Here is a 26,586-nt window from a genome sequence, read left to right on the forward strand (position 1 = left end):
GTATTATATGTTCCGTTGGATCGAACGCCTATCTTCGTGTTCAGACTCCTCACATTGAGATCCGACCTCAATCATCCTCATCTTATGTTGTGCCTTATCAAATTCGCATTGACTCATGCATGGATCCCATTTATTTAGTGCAACAGGACGTTATTTTGCTATAGTTCTAATTTTAACATCAGGGTTTGCACCTGGGGTTTCATTCATCTTTTACAAGGATTCATTCATTCACTGTAATTGTACCTCCAATATTATATCTGAAATCATTCTTTGTGCAATAATCCAAAATTCATTCGTTCTTATGTAGCATACAATCTTTGCTTGATCTCTTTTGTGCGACAGGTGTTTTGCTTGGAGATGATTCTTGGATCTTATAGTTGATCATTGGCTTCTACATGGCATTAGAACATAATATCAGCTCCTACATGCAATTCCTCCACCAAAGTGCAACAAGTCCTTTGAGTTTTGTCTATGCCAAATTTACTCTCGATGGGTCATAAATTTCTTCCACATCAAAATGGCCTTCCAACACATCTACCCAATCTATCTGCTCTTCATGGTTAAATGCTTAAGAAAAAACTGCGACTTTTGTTCCATTTCCCTTGCAAATAAAAGTGGCATTTTTGCTTCCCTATGGGTAAGTTGTCCTCCCGAGCAATATTCTCCTCCATTGGTAATGAATTTAAAAAGTAGAAAGCTAGGTATACAATAAATGATCCCAAATGAAAAGGATAACCATCATTCTTAGTCAATCAAGATTGCTCGGCACAAATTATAGTTCATTCATGTCTTAGCCATATGATAAGCAACATACACTGAAATAGAAATTGTAGAACCTTCTTTGTTACGAAGGTAAATATTATACCCATAGCAACATATCTTATCAGAGGGTTTCTAATGTTGTCAATTTATAGAGCTCTTTGATCTCCAATTAGGCCTATCAAAGCTTAAATTTCTTTGTTTCCTACTGACCTCTTCACACGCACCGTTCCATTCGAACAAAAATCAGTAATAGCCATTAAAGCTATCATGAATTCTTCACTATACAATCTTGACCAATTCTTCATCAATTATCATCGGAAATTCACTCCAAATATCCAAACCTGCAACATATTGTCTTCTTCCCCTTGCACATGCAGATTTCATAGCCTTTAATGGCGATACTAAATAGGAGCTTGAGTATATCAAGGTATTATATGTTCCGTTGGATCGAACGCCTATCTACATGTTCCTACTCCTCACATTGAGATCCCATCTCAATCATCCTCATCTTATGTTGTGCCTATCAAATTGGCATCGACTCATGCATAGATCCCATTGATTTAGTGCAACAGGGCGCGATTTTGCTCTAGTTCTAATTTTAACATCAGCGTTTGCACCTACGGTTGCATTGATCTTTTATAAGGATTCAGTCATTCATTGTAATTGTACCTTCAATATCATATCTTAAATCATTCTTTGTGCAATAATCCAAAATTCTTTGGTTGTTATGTAGCATACAATCTTTGCTTGATATCTTTTGTGTGACACGAGTTTTGATTGCAGATGATTCTTGGATCCTATAGTTGATCATTGGCTTCTACATGGTATTAGAATGTAATATCAACTCCTACTTGTGTAATTCCTCCACCAAACTACAACATGTCCTTTGAGTTTTGTCTATGCCAAATTTACTCTCGATGGGTCATAAGTTTCTTCCATATCAAAATGGCCTTCCAACACATCTACCCAATCTATCAACTATTCATTGCTAAATGATTAAGAAAAAATTGGGACTTATGTTAGATTACCCTTACAAATCCAAGTGGCATTTTTGCTTCCCTATGCGTAAGTTCTCACCCTGAGCAATATTCTCCTTCATTGGCAATTGTAGAACCTTCTTTGTTCAGAAGCTAAATATTATACCCATAGCAGCATATCTTACCAGTGGGTTTGTAGTAGCCTTTAAAGCTATCATAATTTCTTCTCTATACAATCTTGATCAATTCTTCATGAATTATCGTCCCAAATTCACTAAAAATATCCAAACATGCAACATATTGTCTTCCTCCCCTTGCATGTGCACATTTCATACCCTTTGATGATGATACTGAACAGGAGCTTGAGTATATCAAAGGTACTGCATATTCTATTGGATCGAACACCTATTTCCCTATTCCTACTCCTCACATTGAGATCCAATCTCAATCATCCTATTCCTATGTTGTGCCTTATCAAATTGGCATTGACTCATGCATAGATAGCATTGATTTAGTGCAATAGGGTGTTATTTTGCTTTTGTTCTAATTTTAACATCAGGGTTTGCACCTAGGGTTTCATTAATCTTTTATGAGGATTCATTCATTCATTCATTGTAATTGTACCTCCAATAGTATATCTTAAATCATTCTTTGTGCAATAAGCCAAAATTCTTTGCTTGATCTCTTTTTTGCTACAAGTGTTTTGCTTGCAGATGATTCTTGGCTCCTATAGTTGATCATTGGTTTCTACATGGTATTAGAGCGTCATATGAGCTCCTACATGCAATTCCTCCACCAAAGTGCAACACGTCCTTTAAGTTTTGTCTATGCCAAATTTACTCTCGAAGGGTCATAAATTTCTTCCACATCAAAAGGGCCTTCGAACACATCTACCCAATCTATCAACTCTTCATGGTTAAATGCTTAAGAAACATTTAGGACTTTTGTTCCATTACCCTTACAAATCCAAGTGGCATATTTGCTTCCCTATGGGTAAGTTCTCATCCCAAGCAATATTCTCCTTCATTGGTAATGAATTTAAAAAGTAGAAAGCTACGCATACAATCAATGATCCGAAATGAAAAGGATAACCATCATTCTTAATCAATCAAGATTGCTCAACACAAATCATAGTTCATTCATGTCTTAGCCATATGATAAGCAACATACACTGAAATAGCAATTGTAGGAACTACTTTGTTTCGAAGGTAAACATTATACCCATAGCACCATATCTTACCAAAGGGTTTGTAATTGTGTCAAATCATAGAGCTCTTTGATCTCCAATTACTCCTATCAAAGCTTCAAATTCTTTGTTTCCTACTGACCTCTTCACAAGCACAGTTCCATTCGCACAAAAAATACTAATAGCCTTTAAAGATATCATGAATTCTTCTTTATACAATCTTGACCAATGGTTGATCAATTATCATCGGAAATTCACTCCAAATATCCAAACCTGCAACATATTGTCTTCTTCCCCTTGCACATGCAGATTTTATACCCTTTATTGACGATACTAAAGAGGAGCTTGAGTATATCAAAGGTATTATATGTTACATTGGATCGAACGCCTATCTTCATGTTCCTACTGCTCACATTGAGATCCGATCTCAATCATCCTCATCTTATGTTGTGCCTTATCAAATTGGCATTGACTCATGCATAGATCCCATTTATTTAGTGCAACAGGAAGTTATTTTGCTATAGTTCTAATTTTAACATCAAGGTTTGCACCTAGGGTTTCATTCATCTTTTACAAGGAATCATTCATTCATTGTAATTGTACCTCCAATATTATATCTTAAATCACTCTTATCTTAAATCACTCTTTGTGCAATAATCCAAAATTCTTTGGTTGTTATGTAGCATACAATCTTTGCTTGATCTCCTTTGTGGCACAGGTATATTGCTTGAAGATAATTCCTGGCTCCTATAGTTGATCATTAGCTTCTTCATGGTATTAGAGCGTAATATCAGCTCCTACATACAATTCCTCCACCAAAGTCCAACATATCCTCTGAGTTTTGTCTATGCCAAATTCACTCTCGATGGGTCATAAATTTCTTCCACATCAAAATGACCTTCCAACACATCTACCAAATCTATCAGCTCTTCATGCTTAAATGCTTAAGAAAAATTTGGGACTTCTGTTCCTTTACCCTTAAAAATCCAAGTGGCATTTTTGCTTCCCTATGGGTAAGTTCTCATCCCTAGCAATATTCTCCTTCAGTGGTAAAGAATTTAATAAGTAGAAAGCTAGGCATACAATAAATGATCCAAAATGAAAAGGATAACCATCATTCTTAGTCAATCAAGATTGCTCAGCACAAATCATAGTTCATTCATGTCTTAGCCATATGATAAGCAACATACACTAAAATAGCAATTGTAGAACCTTCTTGGTTTCGAAGGTAAATATTATACCCATAGCAACATATCTTACCAGAGGGTTTGTAATAGTGACAATTTAAAGAGCTCTCTGATCTTCAATTACGCCTATCAATGCTTAAACTTCTTTGTTTCCTACTAACCTCTTCGCAAGCACAGTTCCATTCGAACAAAAACCAGTAATAACCATTAAAGCTATCAGGAATTCTTCTTTATAAAATCTTGACCAATTCTTCATCAATTATCATCAAAAATTCACTCCAAATATCCAAACCTGCAACATATTGACTTCTTCCCCTTGCACCTGCAGATTTCATATCCTTTGATGAAGATACTAAAGAGGAGCTTGAATATATCAAAGGTATTATATGTTCCATTTGATCGAGCACCTATCTTCATGTTCCTACTCCTCACATTGAGATCCCATTTCAATCATCCTCATCTTATGTTGTGCCTTATCAAATTGGCATGGACTCATATGCATATATCCCATTGATTTAGTGCAACAAGGCGTTATTTTGCTATAGTTCTAATTTTAACATCAGGGTTTACACCTAGGGTTTCATTCATTCATTGTAATTGTACCTCCAATATTATATCTTAAACCATTCTTTGAGCAATAATTCAAAATTCTTTGGTTGTTATGTAGCATACAATGTTTGCTTGATCTATTTTGTGCGACACGATTTTGCTTGCAAATGATTGGATCCTATAGTTGATCATTGGCTTCTACATGGTATTAGAACGTAATATCAACTCCTACATGCAATCCCTCCACCAAAGTGCAACATGTCCTTTGAGTTTTGTCTATGCCAAATTTACTCTCGATGGGTCATAAATTTCTTCCACATCAAAATGACCTTTCAACACATCTACCCAATCTATCAGCTATTCATGGTTAAATGATTAAGAATAATTTGGGACTTCTGTTCCATTAACCTTACAAATCCGAGTGGCATTTTTGCTTCCCTATGGGTAAGTTCTCATCCCAAGCAATATTCTCCTTCATTGGTAATGAATTTAAAAAGTAGAAAGCTAAGATAAATGATCTGAAATGAAAAGGATAACCATCATTCTTAGTCAATCAAGATTGCTCAGCACAAATCATAGTTCATTCATGTCTTAGCCATATGATAAGCAATATACACTGAAATAGCAATTGTAGAACCTTCTTTGTTTCGAAGGTAAATATTATACCAATAGCAACATATCTTTCCAGACGTTTTGTAATGTTGTCAATTCATAGAGCTCTTCGATTTCGAATTACGCCTATCGAAGCTTAATCTTCTTTGTTTCCTGCTGAACTCTTCACAGGCATGCTTCCATCCTAACAAAAACCACTAATGGCCTTTAAAGCTATCATGATTTCTTCTTTATACAATCTTCACCAATTCTTCATCAATTATCGTCAGAAATTCACTTGAGTTATCCAAACCTAAAAACATAGTCTTCTTCCGTTTGGACATGCAGATTTCATACCCTTTGATGACGATACTAAAGAGGAGCTTGAGTATATCAAAGGTATTGCATGTTTCGTTGGATCGAACACCTATCTTCATGTTCCTACTCCTCACATTGAGATCCCACCTCAATCATCCTCATCTTATGTTGTGCCTTATCAAATTGGCATTGACTCATGCATAGATCCCATTGATTTAGTGCAACAAGGCGTTTTTTTTCTTTAGTTCTAATTTTAACATCAGGGTTTGCACCTAGGGTTTCATTCATCTTTTATAAGGATTCATTCATTCATTGTAATTGTACCTCCAATATTATATCTTAATTCAATCTTTGTGCAATAATCCAAAATTCTTTGCCTGTTATGTAGCATTCATTCTTTGCTTGATCTCTTTTGTGCGACAGGTGTTTTGCTTGCAAATGATTCTTGGCTTCTATAGTTGAGCATTGGCTTCTACATGGTATTAGATCATAATATCAGCTCCTACATGCAAGTCCTCCACCAAAGTGCAACATGTCCTTTGAGTTTTGTCTATGCCAAATTTACTCTTGATGGGTCATAAATTTCTTCTAGATCAAGATGGCCTTCCAACACACCTAGCCAATCTATCAACTCTTCATGGTTAAATGCTTAAGAAAAATTTGGGACTTCTTGTCCATTACCCTTACAAATCCAAGCAACATATTTGCTTCCCTATGGGTAAGTTCTCATCCCAAGCAATATTCTCCTTCATTGGTAATGAATTTAAAAAGTAGAAAGCTAGGCATACAATCAATGATCCAAAATGGATAGGATAACCATCATTCTTAGTCAATCAAGATCGCTCAGCACAAATCATAGTTCATTCATGTCTTAGCCATATGATAAGCAACATACACTAAAATAGCAATTGTAGAACCTTCTTTGTTTTTAAAGTAAATATTATACCCATACCAACATATCTTCCCAGAGGGTTTGTAATGGTTTCAATTCATCGAGCTCTTTGATCTCCAATTATGCCTGTCAAAGCTTAAACTTCTTTGTTTCTTGTTCACCTCTTAAGAGGCACGGTTCCATTCGAACAAAAACCAGTATTAGCCTTTAAAGATATCATGAATTCTTCTTTATACAATATTGAGCAATGATTCATCAATTATTATTGGAAATTCGCTACAAATATCCTACCATGCAACATATTGTGTTCTTCCCTTTGCACATGCAGATTTCATACCCTTTGATGACGATACTAAAGAGGAGCTTGAGTATATCAAAGGTATTATATGTTCCGTTGGATCGAACGCCTATCTTCGAGTTCCTACTCCTCACATTGAGATGCCATCTCAATCATCCTCATCTTATGTTGTGCCTTATCAAATTGGCATTGACTCATGCATAGATCCCATTTATTTATTACAACAGGGCATTATTTTGCTATAGTTCTAATTTTAACATCATGGTTTGCACCTATGGTTTCATTCATCTTTTACAAGGATTCATTCATTCATTGTAATTGTACCTCCAATATTATATCTTAAATCATTCTTTGAGCAATAATCCAAAATTCTTTCTTTCTTATGTAGCATACAATCTTTGCTTGATCTCTTTTGTGCGACAGGTGTTTTGCTTACAGATGATTCTTGGATCCTATAGTTGATCATTGGCTTCTACATGGTATTAGAACATCATATCAGCTCCTACATGAAATTCCTCAACCAAAGTGCAACATGTCCTCTGAGGTTTGTCTATGCCAAATTTACTCTCGATGGGTCATAAATTTCTTCCACAACAAAATGGCCTTCCAACACATCCACCCAATCTATCAGCTCTTCATGGTTAAATACAAAAGAAAAAACTGGGACTTTTGTTCCATTACCCTTACAAAATCTAAGTGGCACTTTTGCTTCCCTATGGGTAAGTTCTCATCCCTAGCAATATTATCCTTCATTGGTAATAAATTTAAAAAGTAGAAAGCTATGCATACATTAAATGATACCAAATGAAAAGGATAACCATCATTCTTAGTCAATCAAGATTGCTTAGCAGAAATTATAGTTCATTCATGTGTTAGCCATATGATTCGCAACATACACTGAAATAGCAATTGTAGAACCTTCTTTGTTTCGAAGGTAAATATTATACCAATAACAACAAATCTTATCATAGGGTTTGTAATGATGTCAATTTATAGAGCTCTTTGATCACCAATTACGCCTATCAACGCTTTAACTTCTTTGTTTCCTACTGACCTCTTCACAAGCACAGTTCCATCCGAACAAAAACCAGTAAGAGCCATTAAAGATATCATGAATTCTTCTTTATACAATCTTGACCAATTCTTCATCAATTATCATCGAAAATTCACTCCAAATATCCAAACCTCCAACATGTTATCTTCTTCCCCTTGCACATTAAGATTTCATACCCTTTGGTGACGATACTAAACAAGAGCTTGAGTATATCAAAGGTATTATATGTTCCGTTGGATTGAACGCCTATCTTCGTGTTCCTACTCTTCAAATTTAGATCCCATCTCAATCATCTTCATCTTATGTTGTGCCTTATCAAATTGGCATCGACTCGTTCATAGATCCCATAGATTTATTTCAACCGGACGTTATTTTGCTTCAGTTCTAATTTTAACATCAGGGTTTGCACCTAGGGTTTCATTCATCTTTTATAAGGATTCAGCCATTCATTGTAATTGTACCTTCAATATTATATCTTAAATCATTCTTTGTGCATTAATCCAAAATTCTTTTGTTGTTATGTAGCTCGCAATCTTTGCTTGATCTCTTTTGTGCGACACGAGTTTTGTTTGCACATGATTCCTGGATCCTATAGTTGATCATTGGCTTCTACATGGTATTAGAACATAATATCAGCTCCTAAATGCAATTCCTCCACCAAAGTGCAACATGTCCTTTGAGTTTTGTCTATGCCAAATTTACTCTCGATGGGTCCTAAATTTCTTCCACATCAAAATGGCCTTCCAACACATCCACCCAATCTATCAGCTATTCATGGTTAAATGATTAAGAAAAATTTGGTACTTCTCTTCCATGACCCTTACAAATCCAAGTCGCATTTTTGCTTCCCTATGGGTAAGTTCTCATCCCAAGCAATATTCTCCTTCATTGGTAATGAATTTAAAAAGTAGAAAGCTAGGCATACAATAAATGAACCGAAATAAAAATGATAACCATCATTCTTAGTCAATCAAGATTGCTCAACAACATATCTTACTAAAGGGTTTGTAATGGTGTCAATTCATTGAGCTCTTTGATCTCCAATTGGCAATTACGCCTATCAAAGCTTAAACTTCTTTGTTTCCTACTAACCTCTTCAAAGGCACGGTTACATCCGATAGAAAAACCAGTAATAGCCTTTAAAGCTATCATAATTTCTTCTTTATACAATCTTGACCAATTCTTCATCAATTATCGTTAGAAATTTACTCCAAATATCCAAACCTGCAACATACTGTCTTCTTCCCCTTGCACACGCAGATTTCATACCCTTTGATGACGATAATAGAGAGGAGCTTGAGTATATCAAAGATATTGAATGTTCCGTTGGATCAAACACCTATCTTCTTGTTCCTACACCTCACATTGAGTTCCCATCTCAATCATCCTCATCTTATGTTGTGCCTTATCAAATTGGCATCGACTCATGCATAGATCCCATTGATTTAGTGCAACAAGGCGTTATTTTGCTTTAGTTCTAATTTTAACATAAAGGGTTTAGCACCTAGGGTTTCATTCATCTTTTACAAGGATTCATTCATTCATTGTAATTGTACCTCCAATATTATATCTTAAATCATTCATTGTGCAATAATCCAAAATTCTTTGGTTGTTATGTAGCATACAATCTTTGCTTGATCTCCTTTGTGCCACAGGCGTATTGCTTGCAAATAATTCTTGGCTACTATAGTTGATCATTGGCCTCTACATGGTATTAGAGCGTAATATCAGCTCCTACATGCAATTCCCTCCACCAAAGTGCAACATGTCCTTTAAGTTTAGTCTAAGCCAAATTCACTCTCGATGGGACATAAATTTATTCCACATCAAAATGGCCTTCCAACACATCTACCAAATCCATCAGCTCTTCATGGTTAAAAGCTTAAAAAAAATTTGGGACTTCTCTTCCATTACCCTTACAAATCCAAGTGGCATTTTTGCTTCCCTATGGGTAAGTTCTCATCCCTAGCAATATTCTTCTTCATTGGTAATGAATTTAATAAGTAGAAAGCTAGGCATACAATGAATGATCCGAAATGAAAAGGATAACCATCATTCTTAGTCAATCAAGATTGCTCAGCACAAATCATAGTTCATTCATGTCTTAGCCATATGATAAGCAACATACACTGAAATAGCAATTGCAGAACCTTCTTGGTTTCGAAGGTAAATATTATACCCATAGCAACATATCTTACCAGAGGGTTTGTACTGGTGACAATTTATAGAGCTCTTTGGTCTCCAATTACGCCTATCAAAGCTTAAACTTCTTTCTTTCCTACTAACCTCTTCACAGGCATGGTTCCATCGGAACAAAAACCAGTAATAGCCATTAAAGCTATCATGAATTCTTCTTTATACAATCTTGACCAATTCTTCATCAATTATCATCAGAAATTCACTCCAAATATCCAAACCTGCAACATTTTGTATTCTTCCCCTTGCACATGCAGATTTCATACCCATTGATGACGATACTAAACAGTAGCTTGAGCATATCAAAGGTATCATTTGTTTTGTTTGATCCAACACCTATCTTTGTGTTCCTACTCCTCACATTGAGATCCCATCTCAATCATCCTCATCTTATGTTGTGCCTTATCAAATTGGCATGGACTCATATGCATAGATCCCATTGATTTAGTGCAACAGGGCGTTATTTTGCTTTAGTTCTAATTTTAAAATCAAGGTTTGCACCTAGGGTTTCATTCTATTCATTGTAATTGTACCTCCAATATTATATCTTAAATCATTCTTTGAGCAATAATCTAAACTGCTTTGGTTGTTATGTAGCATACAATGTTTGCTTGATCTCTTTTGTGCAACAGGTTTTTGCTTGAAGATGATTCTTGGATCCTATAGTTGATCATTGGCTTCTACATGGTATTAGAACATAATATCAGCTCCTACATGTAATTCCTCCACCAAAGTACAACATGTCCTTTGAGTTTTGTATATGCCAAATTTACTCTCGATGAGTCATAAATTTCTTCCACATCAAAATGGCCTTCTAACACATCTACCCAATCTATTAGCTATTCATGGTTTTATGATTAAGAAAAAATTGGGACTTCTGTTCCATTACCCTTACAAATCCAAGTGGCATTTTTGCTTCCCTATGGGTAAGTTCTTATCCCAAGCAATATTCTCCTTCATTGGTAATGAATTTAAAAAGTATAAAGCTAAGCATACAATAAATGATCCGAAATGAAAAGGATAACAATCATTCTTAGTCAATCAAGATTGCTCAGCACAAATCATAGTTCATTCATGTCTTAGCCATATGATAAGTGACATACACTGAAATAGCAATTGTAGAACCTTCTTTGTTTCGAAGGAAAATATTATACCCATAGCAACATATCTTTCCAGAGGTTTTGTAATGTTGTCAATTCATAGAGGTCTTTGATCTCCAATTACGCCTATCAAAGCTTAAACTTCTTTGTTTCCTACTGACCTCTTCACACGCACGGTTCCATCCGAACAAAAACCAGTAATGGCCTTTAAAGCTATCATGATTTCTTCTTTATACAATCTTCAGCAATTCTTCATCAAGAGCTCTTTGATCTCCAATTACGCCTATCAAAGCTTAAACTTCTTTGTTTCCTACTGACCTCTTCACAGGCACGGTTCCATCCGAACAAAAACCAGTAATGGCCTTTAAAGCTATCATGGTTTCTTCTTTATACAATCTTCAGCAATTCTTCATCAATTATCATCGGAAATTCACTTGAATTATCCAAACCTAAAAAACATATTGTTTTCTTACCCTTGCACATGCAGATTTCATACCCTTTGATAGCGATACTAAAGAGGAGCTTGAGTATATCAAAGGTATTGCATGTTCCGTTGGATCGAACACCTATCTTCCTGTTCCTACTCCTCACATTGAGATCCCATCTCAATCATCCTCACCTTATGTTGTGCCTTATCAAATTGGCATTGACTCATGCATAAATCCCATTAATTTAGTGCAACAAGGCTTTATTTTGCTTTAGTACTAATTTTAACATAAGGGTTTGCACCTAGGGTTTCATTCATCTTTTATAAGGATTCGTTCATTCATTGTAATTGTACCTCCAATATTATATCTTAAATCATTCTTTGTGCAATAATTCAAAATTATTTGCTGAATCTCTTTTGTGCGACAGGTGTTTTGCTTGCAGATGATTTTTGGCTCCTATAGTTTATCATTGGCTTCTACATGGTATTAGAGCGTAATATCAGCTCCTACATGCAATTCCTCCACCAAAGTGCAACATGTCCTTTGAGTTTTGTCTATGCCAAATTCACTCTCGATGGGTCATAAATTTCTTCCACATTAAAATGGCCTTCCAACCCATCTACCCAATCTATCAACTCTTTGTGGTTAAATGCTTAGAAAAAATTTGGGACTTCTGTTCCATTACCCTTACAAATCCAAGTGGCATATTTGCTTCCCTATGGGTAAGTTCCCATCCCAAGCAATATTCTCCTTCATTGGTAATGAATTTAAAAAGTAGAAAGCTAGGCATACAATCAATTTGCCGAATTGAAAAGGACAACCATCATTCTTAGTCAATCAACATCGCTCAGCACAAATCATAGTTCGTTCGTGTCTTAGCCATATGATAAGCAACATACACTGAAATAGCAATTGTAGACCCTTCTTTGTTTCGAAAGTAAATATTATACCCATAGCAACATATCTTACAAAAGGGTTTGTAATGGTGTCAATTCATAGAGTTCTTTGATCTCCAATTACACCTGTCAAAGCTTAAACTTCTTTGTTTCCTACTGAAGGCACGGTTGCATCCGAACAAAAACCAGTATTAGCCTTTAAAGATATCACGAATTCTTCTTTATACAATCTTGACCAATGATTCATCAATTATCATCGGAATTTCACTCTAAATATCCAAACCTGCAACATATTGTCTTCTTCCCCTTGCACATGCAGATTTTATACCCTTTGAAGACAATACTAAAGAGGAGCTTGAGTATATCAAAGGTATTATATGTTCCGTTGGATCGAACGCCTATCTTTGTGTTCCTACTCCTCACATTGAGATCCGATCTTGATCATCCTCATCTTATGTTGTGCCTTATCAAACTGGCATTGACTCGTGCATAGATCCCATTTATTTAGTGCAATAGGGTGTTATTTTGCTATAGTTCTAATTTTAACATCAAGGTTTGCACCTAGGGTTTCATTCATCATTTACAAGGATTCATTCATTCATTGTAATTGTGACTCCAATATTATATCTTAAATCATTCTTTCGTTCTTATGTAGCATACAATCTTTGCTTTATCTCTTTTGTGCGACAAGTGTTTTGCTTGCAGATGATTCTTGGATCCTATAGTTGATCATTGGCTTCTACATGGTGTTAGAACATAATATCAACTCCAACATGCAGTTCCTCGACCGAAGTGCAACATGTCCTTTTTGTTTTGTCTATGCCAAATTTACTCTCGATGGGTCATAAATTTCTTCCACATCAAAATGGCCTTCCAACACATCTACCCAATCTATCAACTCTTCATGGTTAAATGCTTAAGAAAAAATTGCGACTTTTGTTCCATTACCCTTACAAATCCAGTGGCATTTTTGCTTCCCTATGGGTAAGTTCTCATCCCGAGCAATATTCTCCTTGATTGGTAATGAATTTAAAAAGTAGAAAGCTAGGCATACAATCAATGATCTCAAATGAAAAGGATAACCATCATTCTTAGTCAATCAAGATTGCTCAACACAAATTATAGTTCATTGATGTCTTAGCCATATGATAAGCAACATATACTGAAATAGCTATTGTAGAACCTTCTTTGTTTCGAAGGTAAATATTATACCCATAGCAACATATCTTACCAAAGGGTTTGTAATGGTGTCAATTTATAGAGCTCTTTGATCTCCAATTACGTCTATCAAAGCTTAAACTTCTTTGTTTCCTACTGACCTCTTCACAAGCACAGTTCCATTCGAACAAAAACCAGTAATAGCCATTAAAGCTATCATGAATTCTTCACTATACAATCTTGACCAAATCTTCATCAATTATCATTGGAAATTCAGTCCAAATATCTAAACAAGAAACATATTGTCTTCTTCCCCTTGCACATGCAGATTTCATACCCTTTGATGGCGATACTAAAGAGTAGCTTGAGTATATCAAAGGTATTATATGTTCGGTTGGAACGAACGCCTATCTTCATGTTCCTACTCCTAACATTGAGATCCCATCTCAATCATCCTCATCTTATGTTGTGCCTTATCAAATTGGAATTGACTAATGCATACATCCCATTGATTTAGTGCAACGGGGCGTTATTTTGCTTTAGTTCTAATATTAAAATTGAAATTGACTAATGCATAGATCCCATTGATTTAGTGCAACAGGGCGTTATTTTGCTTTAGTTCTAATATTAACATCAGGGTTTGCACCTAGGGTTTCATTCATCTTTTATAAGGATTCATTCATTCATTGAAATTGTACCTCCAATTGTCGTCGGAAATTTACCTCCAATATAAGGATTCATTCATTCATTGTAATTGTACCTCCAATGTTATCTTAAATCATTCTTTGTGCAATAATCCAAAATTCTTTGCTTGTTATGTAGCATACATTCTGTGCTTGATCTCTTTTGTGCGACAAGTGTTTTGCTTGTAGACGATTCTTGGCTCCTATAGTTGAACGTTGGCTTCTACATGGTATTAGAGCATAATATCAACCCCTGCATGCAATTCCTCCACCAAAGTGCAACATGCCCTTTGAGTTTTGTCTATGCCAAATTTACTATCGATGGGTCTTAAATTTCTTCCACATCAAAATGGCCTCCCAACACACCTACCCAATCTATCAGCTCTTCATGGTTAAATGCTTAAGAAAAATTTGGGACTTCTGTTCCATTACCCTTACAAATCCAAGTGGGCTTTTTGCTTCCCTATGGATAAGTTCTCATCCCAAACAATATTCTCCTTCATTGGTAATGATTTTAAAAAGCAGAAAGCTAGGCATACAGTCAAAATGATGTTCAAGTTTGCACCAGATCTACGATTACATATTCCATATTATCATTTAAATGTACATTGATGAGCAAAGGACTATTCTTCCAATTATGGTCCTTAGCGTCTCCATAATGGATCCATCAACTAGGCTTATATTTATGGGTGTTTAGACAAGTGTAGGTCTACCAAGCTTGTCCTAGGTGATAGTCGAAATGATGTTCAAGTTTGCACCAAATCTACTATTACATATTACATATTGTCATTTAAATGTACAATGATGAGCAAAGGACCATTCTTCCAATTATGTTCCTTAGACAGTTCATTAATTTGTTGCTAATTTCGTTTGTTCCAATACTTCCCCAACTATTTCAATTTTACTACTAAGTCTTTTGTTGATGCTAGGGAGACCAAATCCATCAACATCTTTAATCTTCTTCTTGTTGTATGATATGTTGTTTAGCTTTGTGCATTATTTTTTATTGTTGATTGCTAGTAGATCGAAAGAGCTCGTCCTTCCTCCCAAACTAGAGGGCTCATATTCTTCTGTAACCTCCTTATGTCTATTTCTCTCAATGTTAGTTCCTTGTCTGGTGAGGAAAATGGCTTCCTTCTTGGGTTTGGTCTTCTTCTTCTTTGTTTCCATTACTTGTTCCTCTCTAGAGTATTCTTTGTTGGATGTATTGAAGGACCATATGTCCATCCTTTGGCAATGTATTGCTCTTTGTGTTGACACTCTCTAGATTATTCAGGGTCCTTTGTACAAGTCATTACTCCCTAATGGGGTTCCAACATTTTGGAAGAAATGCCTAGTATGTTGACATTTAAACAAACCAGGATCTTTATCTCAGTAGAAGCGATACATCTTTTTTTGTTCCAATCCCAGCATTTAGATGCATAATGACCCACTTTCCACAGTTAAGCATGTAGCATCATTCCTCCTTTTGGTATTTCTTCCTTGGCCTCTACCTCCTCTATTGTTGTATTGTCATCTATCCTCAATGCAATATTGTTGAGTTGTTCTACATGGCACAAGCATTCCTATTTTCTCTTAGTGGGGCTACTTGTATCCTATATCGATGCTTTCATCCGCACTACAATTGTGACTATCGCATCCTTGATGGCAATGAGTTCCTCAATTTTGGATTGGAGGTTGGTAAAATGGACAACATTCAATCAAGTGGGTATCCAATTTGCACCAAATAGCACAGAATGTTGCATTAGCCTTAATGGTTTTGACTTTCACATGTATTGAAATAGCAGTTCTTTCCCCTTGTGCTTTAGGACAGTCATTTCAAATATGTTGTTCTAGAGAACAATATGTACACCATATCTCTTTCACTTTCTCTTTTTTTTACCCTTGGCTATAATTTTCTTTAGTTTCCACTTTTTCCAGATTCCTCCAAGGCTAGGCTTATATTTGGTAGGCCATGGTATTCGAGTCTGTATAAGAGTCGAGGATTCTTCCATCCAAACTGTCTTTCTGTAATTTGGAAGTGAAGCATTCAATTTTTTATATTTTTTTACAATGGTTATTCCAATTTGTGGCATACTTCTGTGAACCTCTTGTTTTAGGTCTTAATAGGCTCGTTCTCCTTCTGCACCAATTCTATCATTTTTCTCTTGATATAATAGCCTAAGTATCAAATTTTACTAGAAAATCATCCCTAACTTTGTCCAAACTACCTGTCTAACTCTTCTTTCCTTAAACAAAACACAAAATCCAATACTCTCCCTGTCTTCTTTCACACCTTTCCTCTCCCATAGGGATTCCAATAGGAACACATGTTCTCTTGCTTCAATAGCATCCAACACTCTCCTTGTCTTCTTTCACACCTTTCCTCTCCCATAGGGATTCCAATTGGAACACATGTTCTCCAGCTTCAATAGTGTCTTGGCCAAAAACAAGCATCTTAATTAAGGCTTCCATCCTATGTTATTTCTTTTCTGGTTTGGATCTTGGAATTTGAGGGCTTTGATTTTTCTCTTTCTTGATGATTTGGATTATCCAAAGCTTCTCCTCTCTACCCTTATCTCATTTTAATTTTATAAAAATGAATTCATTTGCCAAAGTTTCTTCCCAAGTGCTCTTTTATGTCACCTTTGCTTCTTTCTTTTCTTCTTTTATCAACAATATTTCTTCTATCAAAATTCTCCTACTCTTATATGGTTGTGGGAATTGTTCTTGTTCAGGGGGTTGTGATTCCTTGCAGCAACGTTTCATTGTTTTGTTTGTAGTGACATGGCTTTTCCTTCTTTGTTAACATGACTTTTTCTTCTTTGCCTTTTCCCCTCTTTTCTCATTTTCCTTATACTTCTATTAACTAATTCTTTCAAATATATGTCATTTAAGGGAAAGAACTTCTCCGAAGTTTGTGAAAATTCCATGAATGTGTCATCTAGAATGATTGTAATAGTGGACAAGTCTGGTTTGTTTTTAGGGTTTGTGAGAGACTATGGTAGGGTAGGAGCCTTTGTGGTACTACATCCCCCTAGTCTCCTAGATCTTCCATATCCTTGAATAGTTTTCTCCAAAGTTTTTAGTAATCATCTTCCCTTATTTGGTCATTAAATATAACTCTCAAGGGTCTTTTCTTCCCTTCCCTCACTATCTTTCTTCTCTCCGACAACACCCACATTGGCACACTCAACAACACCCTCACTGGTGTGCTCTAACCTTACCTTTGCCATAATTTCCATCCTCTTGTGATGTTTAAATTTGAGAACTTTCCCCATTGTTCTCAATAAGACCTAACCAAGGTCCCAACTGCAAAACCAATGTTAGCAAGAAATCTGGGGATAAAAACCAAAGTTTTGAACCCCAATGCGTTTCTGATTTTGTAGTCTACAAGAGGAGAAATCTGGGGATACAAACCAAAGTTTTGAACCCCAATGAGTTTCTGATTTTGTAGTCTAATACCCCTTACACCGTCATATTAAGGAAAATAGACAACCACACATAACACATTAGATTGAGTCCCAAAAGTAATTGATTGTATTCATTCCATATATCGGATACACCCTTATATCACCTTATGCATTCATATGCATTCCATTGTATATCGTCCTTTGGTATATTCTATCTTTTCCCTATGCCTTCGGTATATTTCCTTATATTCACCTTTTTAATGGCGATCCTATCTTACAATATGTTTGTACCTACTAGATGGGACGTGGCCCATGCTTAGTACCCCTAATCTATCTGCTATATTCTAATTACTACTCTTCGCAAGTCCAATGCGGCATGATTTCTAGAAGTCTGTTTAGCTACTCTATTCCTACCAACAATTACCAAGGAAGAATGGTCCTCCACTAGTACTTAACTTAACACTACCAACCCAATTTGCATTTGTAATAACTTAAGCGTGAAATCTTCACCTCGTAGATACCACAACCTAAAATCTATAGTGCCCTTTAGATATTTGAATATTGTTTGATAGCTTCCACATGAGTTTCCTTTGTTGTTGCCTGAAAGTGTGCCACCAATAATAAATTTCACAATCATGGACCTATATAGAGTTTGGTTATCCTCAATAGATCCATCATCCTTACTTAATTTGCATCCTATAACCATGGGAGTGCTCACAGGATTGTAGTCATCCATCATGAATTTCTTCAACATCTCCTTAATATACTTGGTTTGTGAAATAAATATTCCCTTATTTGGTTGGGAAATTTGCAACGAGCAAAGAAGGACAGCTCACCAAGCATTGACATTTCAAACTCCTAAATATTTGTGGCAAACTCTTGGCACGTCTTGTCACTACTACCTCCAAAATTGATATCATCCACATAAACCACAACAATCAACAAATCATCTCCTTCATTCTTGATATAAAGATTGTTATCCGCAATTCCTCTTTTGAGACCTTGCTCTTTAAATTACCTGTCTAGGCTTGAGTACCAAGCACTTAGGGCTTGTTTTACTCCATAAAGTCCCTTCTCTAGCTTGCAAACATGATCCTCATTCTCTAATAGGAGAAATCTTCCTAATTGTTCAATGTACACTTCTTCCTCCAAGTTTCCATTTAGGAAGCATAATTTCACATCCATCTCTTATTATACAAACAAGGGCAATGGTTTGTTTGAAATCAATTCCTTTACCTTGAGCATATCCTTTGCATACAAGCATTGCTTTGTTTCTTATGACTTGGCCATCCTAATTCAATTTAGTGCCAATCACATTCTTATCCTTAGGTCTTGGGACAAGTTCCCAAGTTTCATTCTTCTCAATTAGATCTAGTTCCCATTCCATAGCATTCTTGTCCTAGCTTTTGTAGAGTCCCTTGGTTCTATTTTTAAGAGAAAGCATAGATTAGCATGTTTTGATGTGCTAGTAAATAACCTCCTTGTCTAAATCTCTATATCTTTGTTTCCAATGATCAAGTCTTTTAAATGATTCTTTTAGGCAAATTTGGATGGGGTCTTGAGTGGTTTTGTTGGTGGTGTCTTTGGGTCCCTTTGCTCAACAATCTCTTTCTTAGTTTCTTCCTTTGTTTCCTCTTCTTTGCAAACTTCCAAATTTTGAAGACCATCTTGAACTCCTTCATAGTATCTTCCTTCATCTACTTTCGCATTTGCAATTTCAACAACCTTGTGTGCCAAATATCATAGCATTATATGCTTTACTTCTTGTTGAGTAGCCTACGAATATTCCTTCATCGGCTCTAGAATCAAACTTTCCTAGATCGTCTTCAACTCTCCTTATGTAATATGTGCTTGCAAACACCTTGACATACTTCACTGTTGCAGGCCTTCCTTTCCATAACTAATATGGTGTTTGCTATCATTTACTCTCATTTGTGCACGATTCAAAATATAGACTACCACACAAACTACATCTCTCCAAAAAGTGTCAAATAAATTTGACTCATTTAACATGGATATAGCCATTTTGAACTATTCGATTCTTTCTTTCCACATCCCCATTTTGTTGTCAAGTTCTTCCAACTAAAAATTGTCTCCTTGTCCCATGCCTGGAGTTGAATTCTCCTTTGTATGACCTAAGAAATTTGATCTTCAAAACTGGCGAAAATTATGGAACTAGAAGAAGCAAGGGAAGCAGCATTTTCGTCCCTTTAGAACCGCCAGCAAACCATCAAAAGGTGGTTTGATAAGAAGAAAAGTTCTGACCCAGGTTTCAAACAAGGCGGCCTCGTTTTGAAGTACAATGAGAGGGCAGCCAAACCCGGTCAGCATGACAAATTTGATGGTCTCTAGGAGGGGCCCTTCTGCATTACGAATTGCAAAGGTTTCAATGCCTTTGATCTCAAAGATATGCAGGGATTTTCTCTCGGAATCCCGGTTAACGGATTCCACCTTAAGCCTTTCCATTAGTGAATTTTTTTCCTTATATGTACATAATGTAAATATGTTTCTTCGTGTGCTTTATTTATTTATTTATTTTTCCTCATGCATTCCCGAAGCAAAGTGAAAATCACAAGATATGCCATAATTAAGCAAAAAGAAAATCATTATGTTATGAGTATTTTTATAATTCATCAGTAGGCCTCCAGCCTAATTTTTAACATCAAGAAGCAAGATGAATTTTTCAAAGGCAGGATGCCATTTCCTCAAGGATCCTCTTCATCTTCATCATCCTCAATCTGGAAATCAGAGTCGCCAGCATCATCTGCAGTATCTTCCCCCTCTGACCACTTGTGATCGAAAACGTTGCCAGGCTCCTGAGATATGGACACGAGAACCAGATTGGGTTGGACATGCGGCGTCAGGACCTGTGGGGATATGTAATCCCTGAAGTCAGTGTACCATTCGATGCCATCCGGAACAAGAACTGTCAAGTGGATCCGGAGGAGATACTTTGTAGCAAGCTTCGCTCGAAAGCGATGAGATGACGACGTCATTGTTCTCAAACCGCCAATAAGCGAGTGCCAAGTCACCTCCTCACCAGAAGTGATGAAACGCCTCAAATCCAACGCCAGAGCTAGGCCTCTGAAAGGGATGTGGTATGCCACAACATCCTCCAAACCCCCCAAATAATCACGGGAGAAAAGTGCTTTAGTGAGCTATGAGGTCCGAAGCCCAGTCATCCCAGAATCTAGCAGTGAAGCCACGAAACACGAACAAATGTCCATGTTTACACGGTATTTGTCCACGTCATCTATGAAGTCCTCACCAAGCAACCATTTGATGGCAGCAATGATCAAGAGATTCTTCTACCTTGTCATCCTTTGCAGCCTTCTGTCTGAAATATTTCCGAGGAAAGCGACCTGAGCCTTACTACTGACGAGCCTAACAGGGGTATCCATTTCCTCAAGAAGCTTCGTCGTTGAAGCTGATACTGTGTAAAGGAATGTTTGAAAAGACATTTATAACGAATTCTCAGCTCTAGGTGACAATTGATGAAAAATACCAATGCTCCCAATTTCTGACACATCTGTCATTCCTCATCAATTCACACAAGTAGGCAAAGTTTGATTCGGAGTTGGCAAACGTCCTGCTTGGTACCTCAAAGAAAGAGGCGATGTCCTTAGATGCCACGCGTATGTATAGGTACATCGTATTTAAACCATAATCTCCGCAGGACTTTTAATTTGTGCGAGCCCTATTGGTTGTTGTTATTCTTCATTAAGGGGGAGATCCGTCCGAACAAGCAAATCCTCTCAAGTGGCTCCGATTAACGACGGACTGAGTAGGTTTTCTCTTGGGAAACATAGATGGCGGCGCTCGTCCTCCTCAAGATTAATTACCACTAGAAAATGAATTGGCATACATGCAAATGGACGCTCGTCATTAAATACCTTCTTTCGCGAAGATCTAGGCATGTAGTGCATTAAAAGAGGAAGGTCGCCAGACATCCATCTTATTGCTCATTTGCAACCTAAAGCACCCAAAAAACTTTTGGAGAGTTGAGAGGAAAGTTCTCTTGAAGAAAATGGAAGCAGAAGCGACTCCCTCTGGTTTTGTTCAAGAAAGATTATGGGTGGACGTTTTCGGCGAACTCTCTTATTCTTCTCACGCCATCCATTCCGCTCAAGCCGGAATATCCGAGGACTAAGGCCAAGTCTAAGTCAGTTACCCGCAACGCATCTGCAGTGATAGATTCTCTTGACAGTGTGGTTGAGCCCGAGCTGCATAAACAGCCCAAGAACCTCGAAGAGGTCGCATGCAGGAGAATGATTCATTACAGGGCAAAGCCTCAGTCCACGGCAGCTAATTTCTAGAATAGTGGTGCCCCTCAATTTGTGGTTCCCATGGCTCCGCACTATCCAGAGTTCGTGGTTGCGTGTGCCAACGGGTTCGACCCTGTTTCTTGTTCAATTAGCAACTCTTTCCTGAAAATGGTAATATCCCTAGAGGCCATAAGGGACATGATGTGTTGTCCCGTTTTCGAAGGGACGGAGGTGTTCTCAAAAGCTGTCATGGAAGAATATTGGAATACCAAAAGAGATGTCTTATTCTATCATGGTGCCCTCAATCGAAGTCCATCAATCGGACTCCCAAGACTCCCCTTGTCTTATGGTGACTTGAGACAAGATGACCTCAAGGATATTTCGTCCACTCTTGCATGGTTATGCAGTCATGACAATGACCGAGAGATCACTCCTGCAATGATGGGCTTCTTGTTGAAATGTTGGAAGCAGAGGAGGTCTTTTCACTTTGACTTATTTGTCCTCGTGGCCAGAGAAATGATCAAGCAGCTAATCGAGTTTCAGCAGTTTCAGTGCTTCAAATTCGCATCAATCCTTGTTTACATGTTTCTGCATCAAAATGAGGTTTTCTTTAGCCAATACATGTGATTGGCTATTGTTTCCTAGCTCTCATCTTTAGAGACCTCGGTTCAATCCCCGTTGAACCACTTGCCTATTTTTCTCAAGTTCAGATGAATTGGATGTACAATGAGCGCCCTCCTTGTGACTGATTCTTAGATAGTGATTTTTCCTTTATCCGAGTGCATGGTTTCTTAGAGGAGCCCTTCCGCCTACCTACCTATGTCACCGAAAGGACCCTCGCCCTCAAAATTGCAAGACAGTTGGTGAGAATTGAAAGGGTCATAGGGGCAAGGAAGCATGACATCTCCATTACAGAGGACCACAAAACTATTGGCCCCATCACTCTTGTTCAAACAAACATTGTAGAAAACGCCCTGACATCTAAGCTGGTGCAATTCGGCTTGGTAGTGATTGATGATACATTAAGTTGTGACCCAGATGGGTGCCTTTCTAGAAGAAAGAATGCGATAAAACACTAACCACAGAGCTCGTGTGAAGGGCACACTAACCCACAAGTGGACGACCCAAATCTCTATGTGGGTCTCAATGATTTTCCCGTGCTAAAACAACCCCCGTGGTTGAGCTTTTACTCCATCATGCAAAAGTACAATCCCGTGAAACCCATCCCCCAGACCATGTTGGAAGCCATGAAGTTAGATTCTTGGCCTAGGAAAAAGAGGGAGGATTTCTCGGTCTACCAACTAGAAGTGAGTCAACCCAGGGCTAACATCAAGAACACTCCTTTGGACAAGCGTTTTGAGCTTGAATGGCGCCAGTACAACAAGTCTGATGAAGAGACAGGCGATAGCTCCCCACGTGGATACTCATCCCTCGAGGTGGCCCAATGGCAGGACATAGAGGTTATAGTGGGCACTTAGAAGCAAAGTGTCTTAATCTACCACAAAGCAATTAAATGGTAACTTATCTTGATATTTCCTAAAACCTTTCTTTAGCTTCCCCATGAGGTGAAGTTCTTCTTCACCTGTTTCATTGCATGAACTATCACTTGGTTCACATACTTTATAAGATCTTTCCCTTCATTGATGCTTTGAAGGTGGCCTCCCTTTTTGATGGTTTGTCTTCAATCTTCATTTCATAGGGAGTAAGAATTCCATGCAACACACACATCCTTTGTCAATTTGTCTAAATCTTTCATTTCTTCAATTGCTGAAACTTTGGAATCAAATTTTAAAGGCAAGGACATTAGTACATTTTGAACAATTACGGCTTCAACAACTTCTTCACCAAGACCTCTTATTGTGTTTATAATATCATCAACACAAAGCAAATAGGAGGCTATAATCTCTTCTTCATCCATCTTGAGGCTTTCATGTCCTTAATGTGTTTGAAGCTTTGCCTTTTTCACTTGATCAATGTCCTTCATAGATATTCTTACACTTATCCCACGTCCTTAGCTGATTTACAATGCATACCTTCACAAACAATTATTCAAATAATCCACACAAAATCTCATGCTTGGCTTTTACAATGTCCTCACTTTCTTTCTTCCTGGTATGATTGATTGGGGGAGTTAATGAAGGTGTGTAGCCATTCACTGCTCCCCCACAATTCTGGTAGGTTTGTCCATAAAATAGTAGGGCAAAGAACCCATAGAATTGTAGGGGCCCGATTATTATATACGTAACATGCCTGCCTACTAATAGAGATCAAACAGAGGGGTCCCTACTATTCTATGGTAGTGCCATTAGTTTGGAAACCAATTGCCAAATATCATATCCTAGGGCATTCAAGTAGGTTTCCATCCATATGCTTCAAAAAGGCATAATTTGTCCCATCAAAGAATGGTGCCTTGTTTGACAAGAATATGTATCCTTCTTGTTCAAACATAAGTGCTCTTAGAAATCTACCTTCAAGCAATTAGGCTATATCTGAATGAACCCGCTATGAGACCAATTGAAGAACACTCAATTATACTGAGAGTGGAGTGAATTAGTATAACAACAAACTTTTACTTTTAAAAACATAAACAATTACAAAAGCAATATTGCAATACAATTATCCACAAATGCAAGATCTCGCAAGCAAGAGGGCAAGAAGAACACAATTTGAATGGAAACCCTTGCAAGATAAAACTACGGCAACATATTATTTTTGTATTAGAAAGTTCTTACAATCTTTGTGGGTACCAACCCATTGGAGACGCCATTCCCCACAACTGAGCACCAACGCAGCAAGAGACATCGATCTCCTTGAGTATGAGGCACCAACGCAATAAAAGAATGATATGATAAGTACTTGATCTTCTTCTTGAATCAGAACTACCTCCCCTCCACAAATCTGCTCAAAAATGCTTCTTTAAACCTGTTTGGAATCTTCAATAGTTTTTGCTCATGGGTCTGCAATAAATCACCTTAAAATTTGCTCATAAGGTCTGCAATAATTCACCTTAGAATCTGCTCTTGATGGGAATATAATAAATGAATTCTTGATAATGTGAATCCCAAATGATCTCTTTACATATGCAAATTGTACCCCTTCATCAGCGGTTGCTTTCCTTCATGTTGGTGAACTGAGGAGCATTATATTTATTGTCTTTTTTATTTCTTTGTCCAAGAAGGGTGTGCCCAACTTAATGAGGTCTTTTCTAGCAAAAGAAAAACTTAATGAGGTCTGCTCTAGCAAAAGAATTTTCATTTACTTTATTTGCAACCCTAGCAAGGGAGCACTTCTCAAAGGGGAGCACTTTTTTAATACCCATAATTGGGTTGACTCCAAGAGGGCAGCCAGCCACATCCAGGCTAACAACTTGCCCTAGAAAATCCCTACATTTATTACCAAAAGCACTTGAAATCATTTCTGTAGACTATGGAAATACCATATCATATATAATCCTTTCAATAGGTGTCACTTTAATGTTCTCGTAAAATGAATTTAGTATCGGTTGAAGCATACTATATCGATGTGGGATCTTCTTCGATATATAGTATTAGTTTTCAGATCATTTAAACTATGTTTTGAGCAAAATAATTTCTTCAACTTTAAAAATGATTTTTAGTTACTATTCCAAGTTCCTCTAAATTACATTCAGAAACCCATATATTCTAGATAAACTAACATTCAGCATAGAGGAGTCCGACACATAATAGTAATTTCAGGAATAGAGATATGATTTTAATGATGATTTCAAAAAAATTGCAAAAAACATATTTTAAAATTGGTCCACACGGAAGAAAATCTATTTTCTCAAGCGTTTTTGTTTTAAAAAGATTCAATATAACTAAAAAAATCTGCAAACGTCAACAAATCACCAAATATTTAAAAAACTAACCCATCATGCAAAAATAATTGGAAAACATTAAATTTTTTAAAGATTTCAGACCAGATCCAATGGTTAATTTAGATTAGAAAAATACTTACAGTATGTTTTAAATCACTGAACAGTCCTTTACTTTCCAATCCATTCTTTGTGTATTCTTCACCTGAGCAGCATTTTTCTGTCCACGATAACAAGCACCAACCTTCTTTAATGCATAGTTCAGCACAACAAACGAATGACTTCATTAGATTCAAAAAACACTATAACAGCATATATTCCATTCATAGAAATGCATACTGTCTGAAATCCACCTTTTGGGAGAAGGTTTGAGGTATAAGATAAGGGTAAGTAGGCCCTCCTACAAGGACTATAGCGACCTAAGACAAAGAGGGCACTTACAGAGTCAAGGAACCCCCTTACAACCTCTCGTTGACTCCACAAGATGGCAAATATCTGTACGGATACAAGACATGGTTGGCAAAGCATGTACAAGCCGCAAAGTAAGCAAGAGGGCTGTGGTATACATCCACACTTGGGCTTGGTATAGAAATGGCTTCAGGCAGACCCATCATGTCTCTTCTCCCAAACCCTAATATACTTGCATTATTGATAATCTATGAATATGATATAATTGCCTAGCCCTAATTATTAAACATATATATGTGTATATTTGCATATGTTGTTAGCATTGTGATTGCAGGATTCAAATCCAAGATCGCATCATTAAAGAGATGTTTATTTGGTAACACATAACTCTAACCCTAATTTGTTGCAACT

General features: G+C 36.9%; 1 long non-coding RNA gene across 12 annotated transcripts in view; it reads right to left on the reverse strand.

Moving 5' to 3' along the window:
- Window positions 1-26,586, reverse strand: part of LOC131063806 (uncharacterized) — a 54,224-nt gene that overhangs the window by 19,327 nt on the left and 8,311 nt on the right. For all 12 annotated transcript variants that reach the window (XR_009111152.2, XR_009111150.2, XR_009111153.2 and 9 more), the window contains one exon: window positions 1-25,987. This exon is cut by the window's left edge and continues 12,613 nt beyond it. This is a non-coding gene — a long non-coding RNA (uncharacterized LOC131063806). The remainder of the gene's footprint in view (window positions 25,988-26,586) is intronic.

The sequence above is a fragment of the Cryptomeria japonica genome, chromosome 8 (assembly GCF_030272615.1).
Source record: "Cryptomeria japonica chromosome 8, Sugi_1.0, whole genome shotgun sequence".
NCBI lineage: Eukaryota > Viridiplantae > Streptophyta > Pinopsida > Cupressales > Cupressaceae > Cryptomeria > Cryptomeria japonica.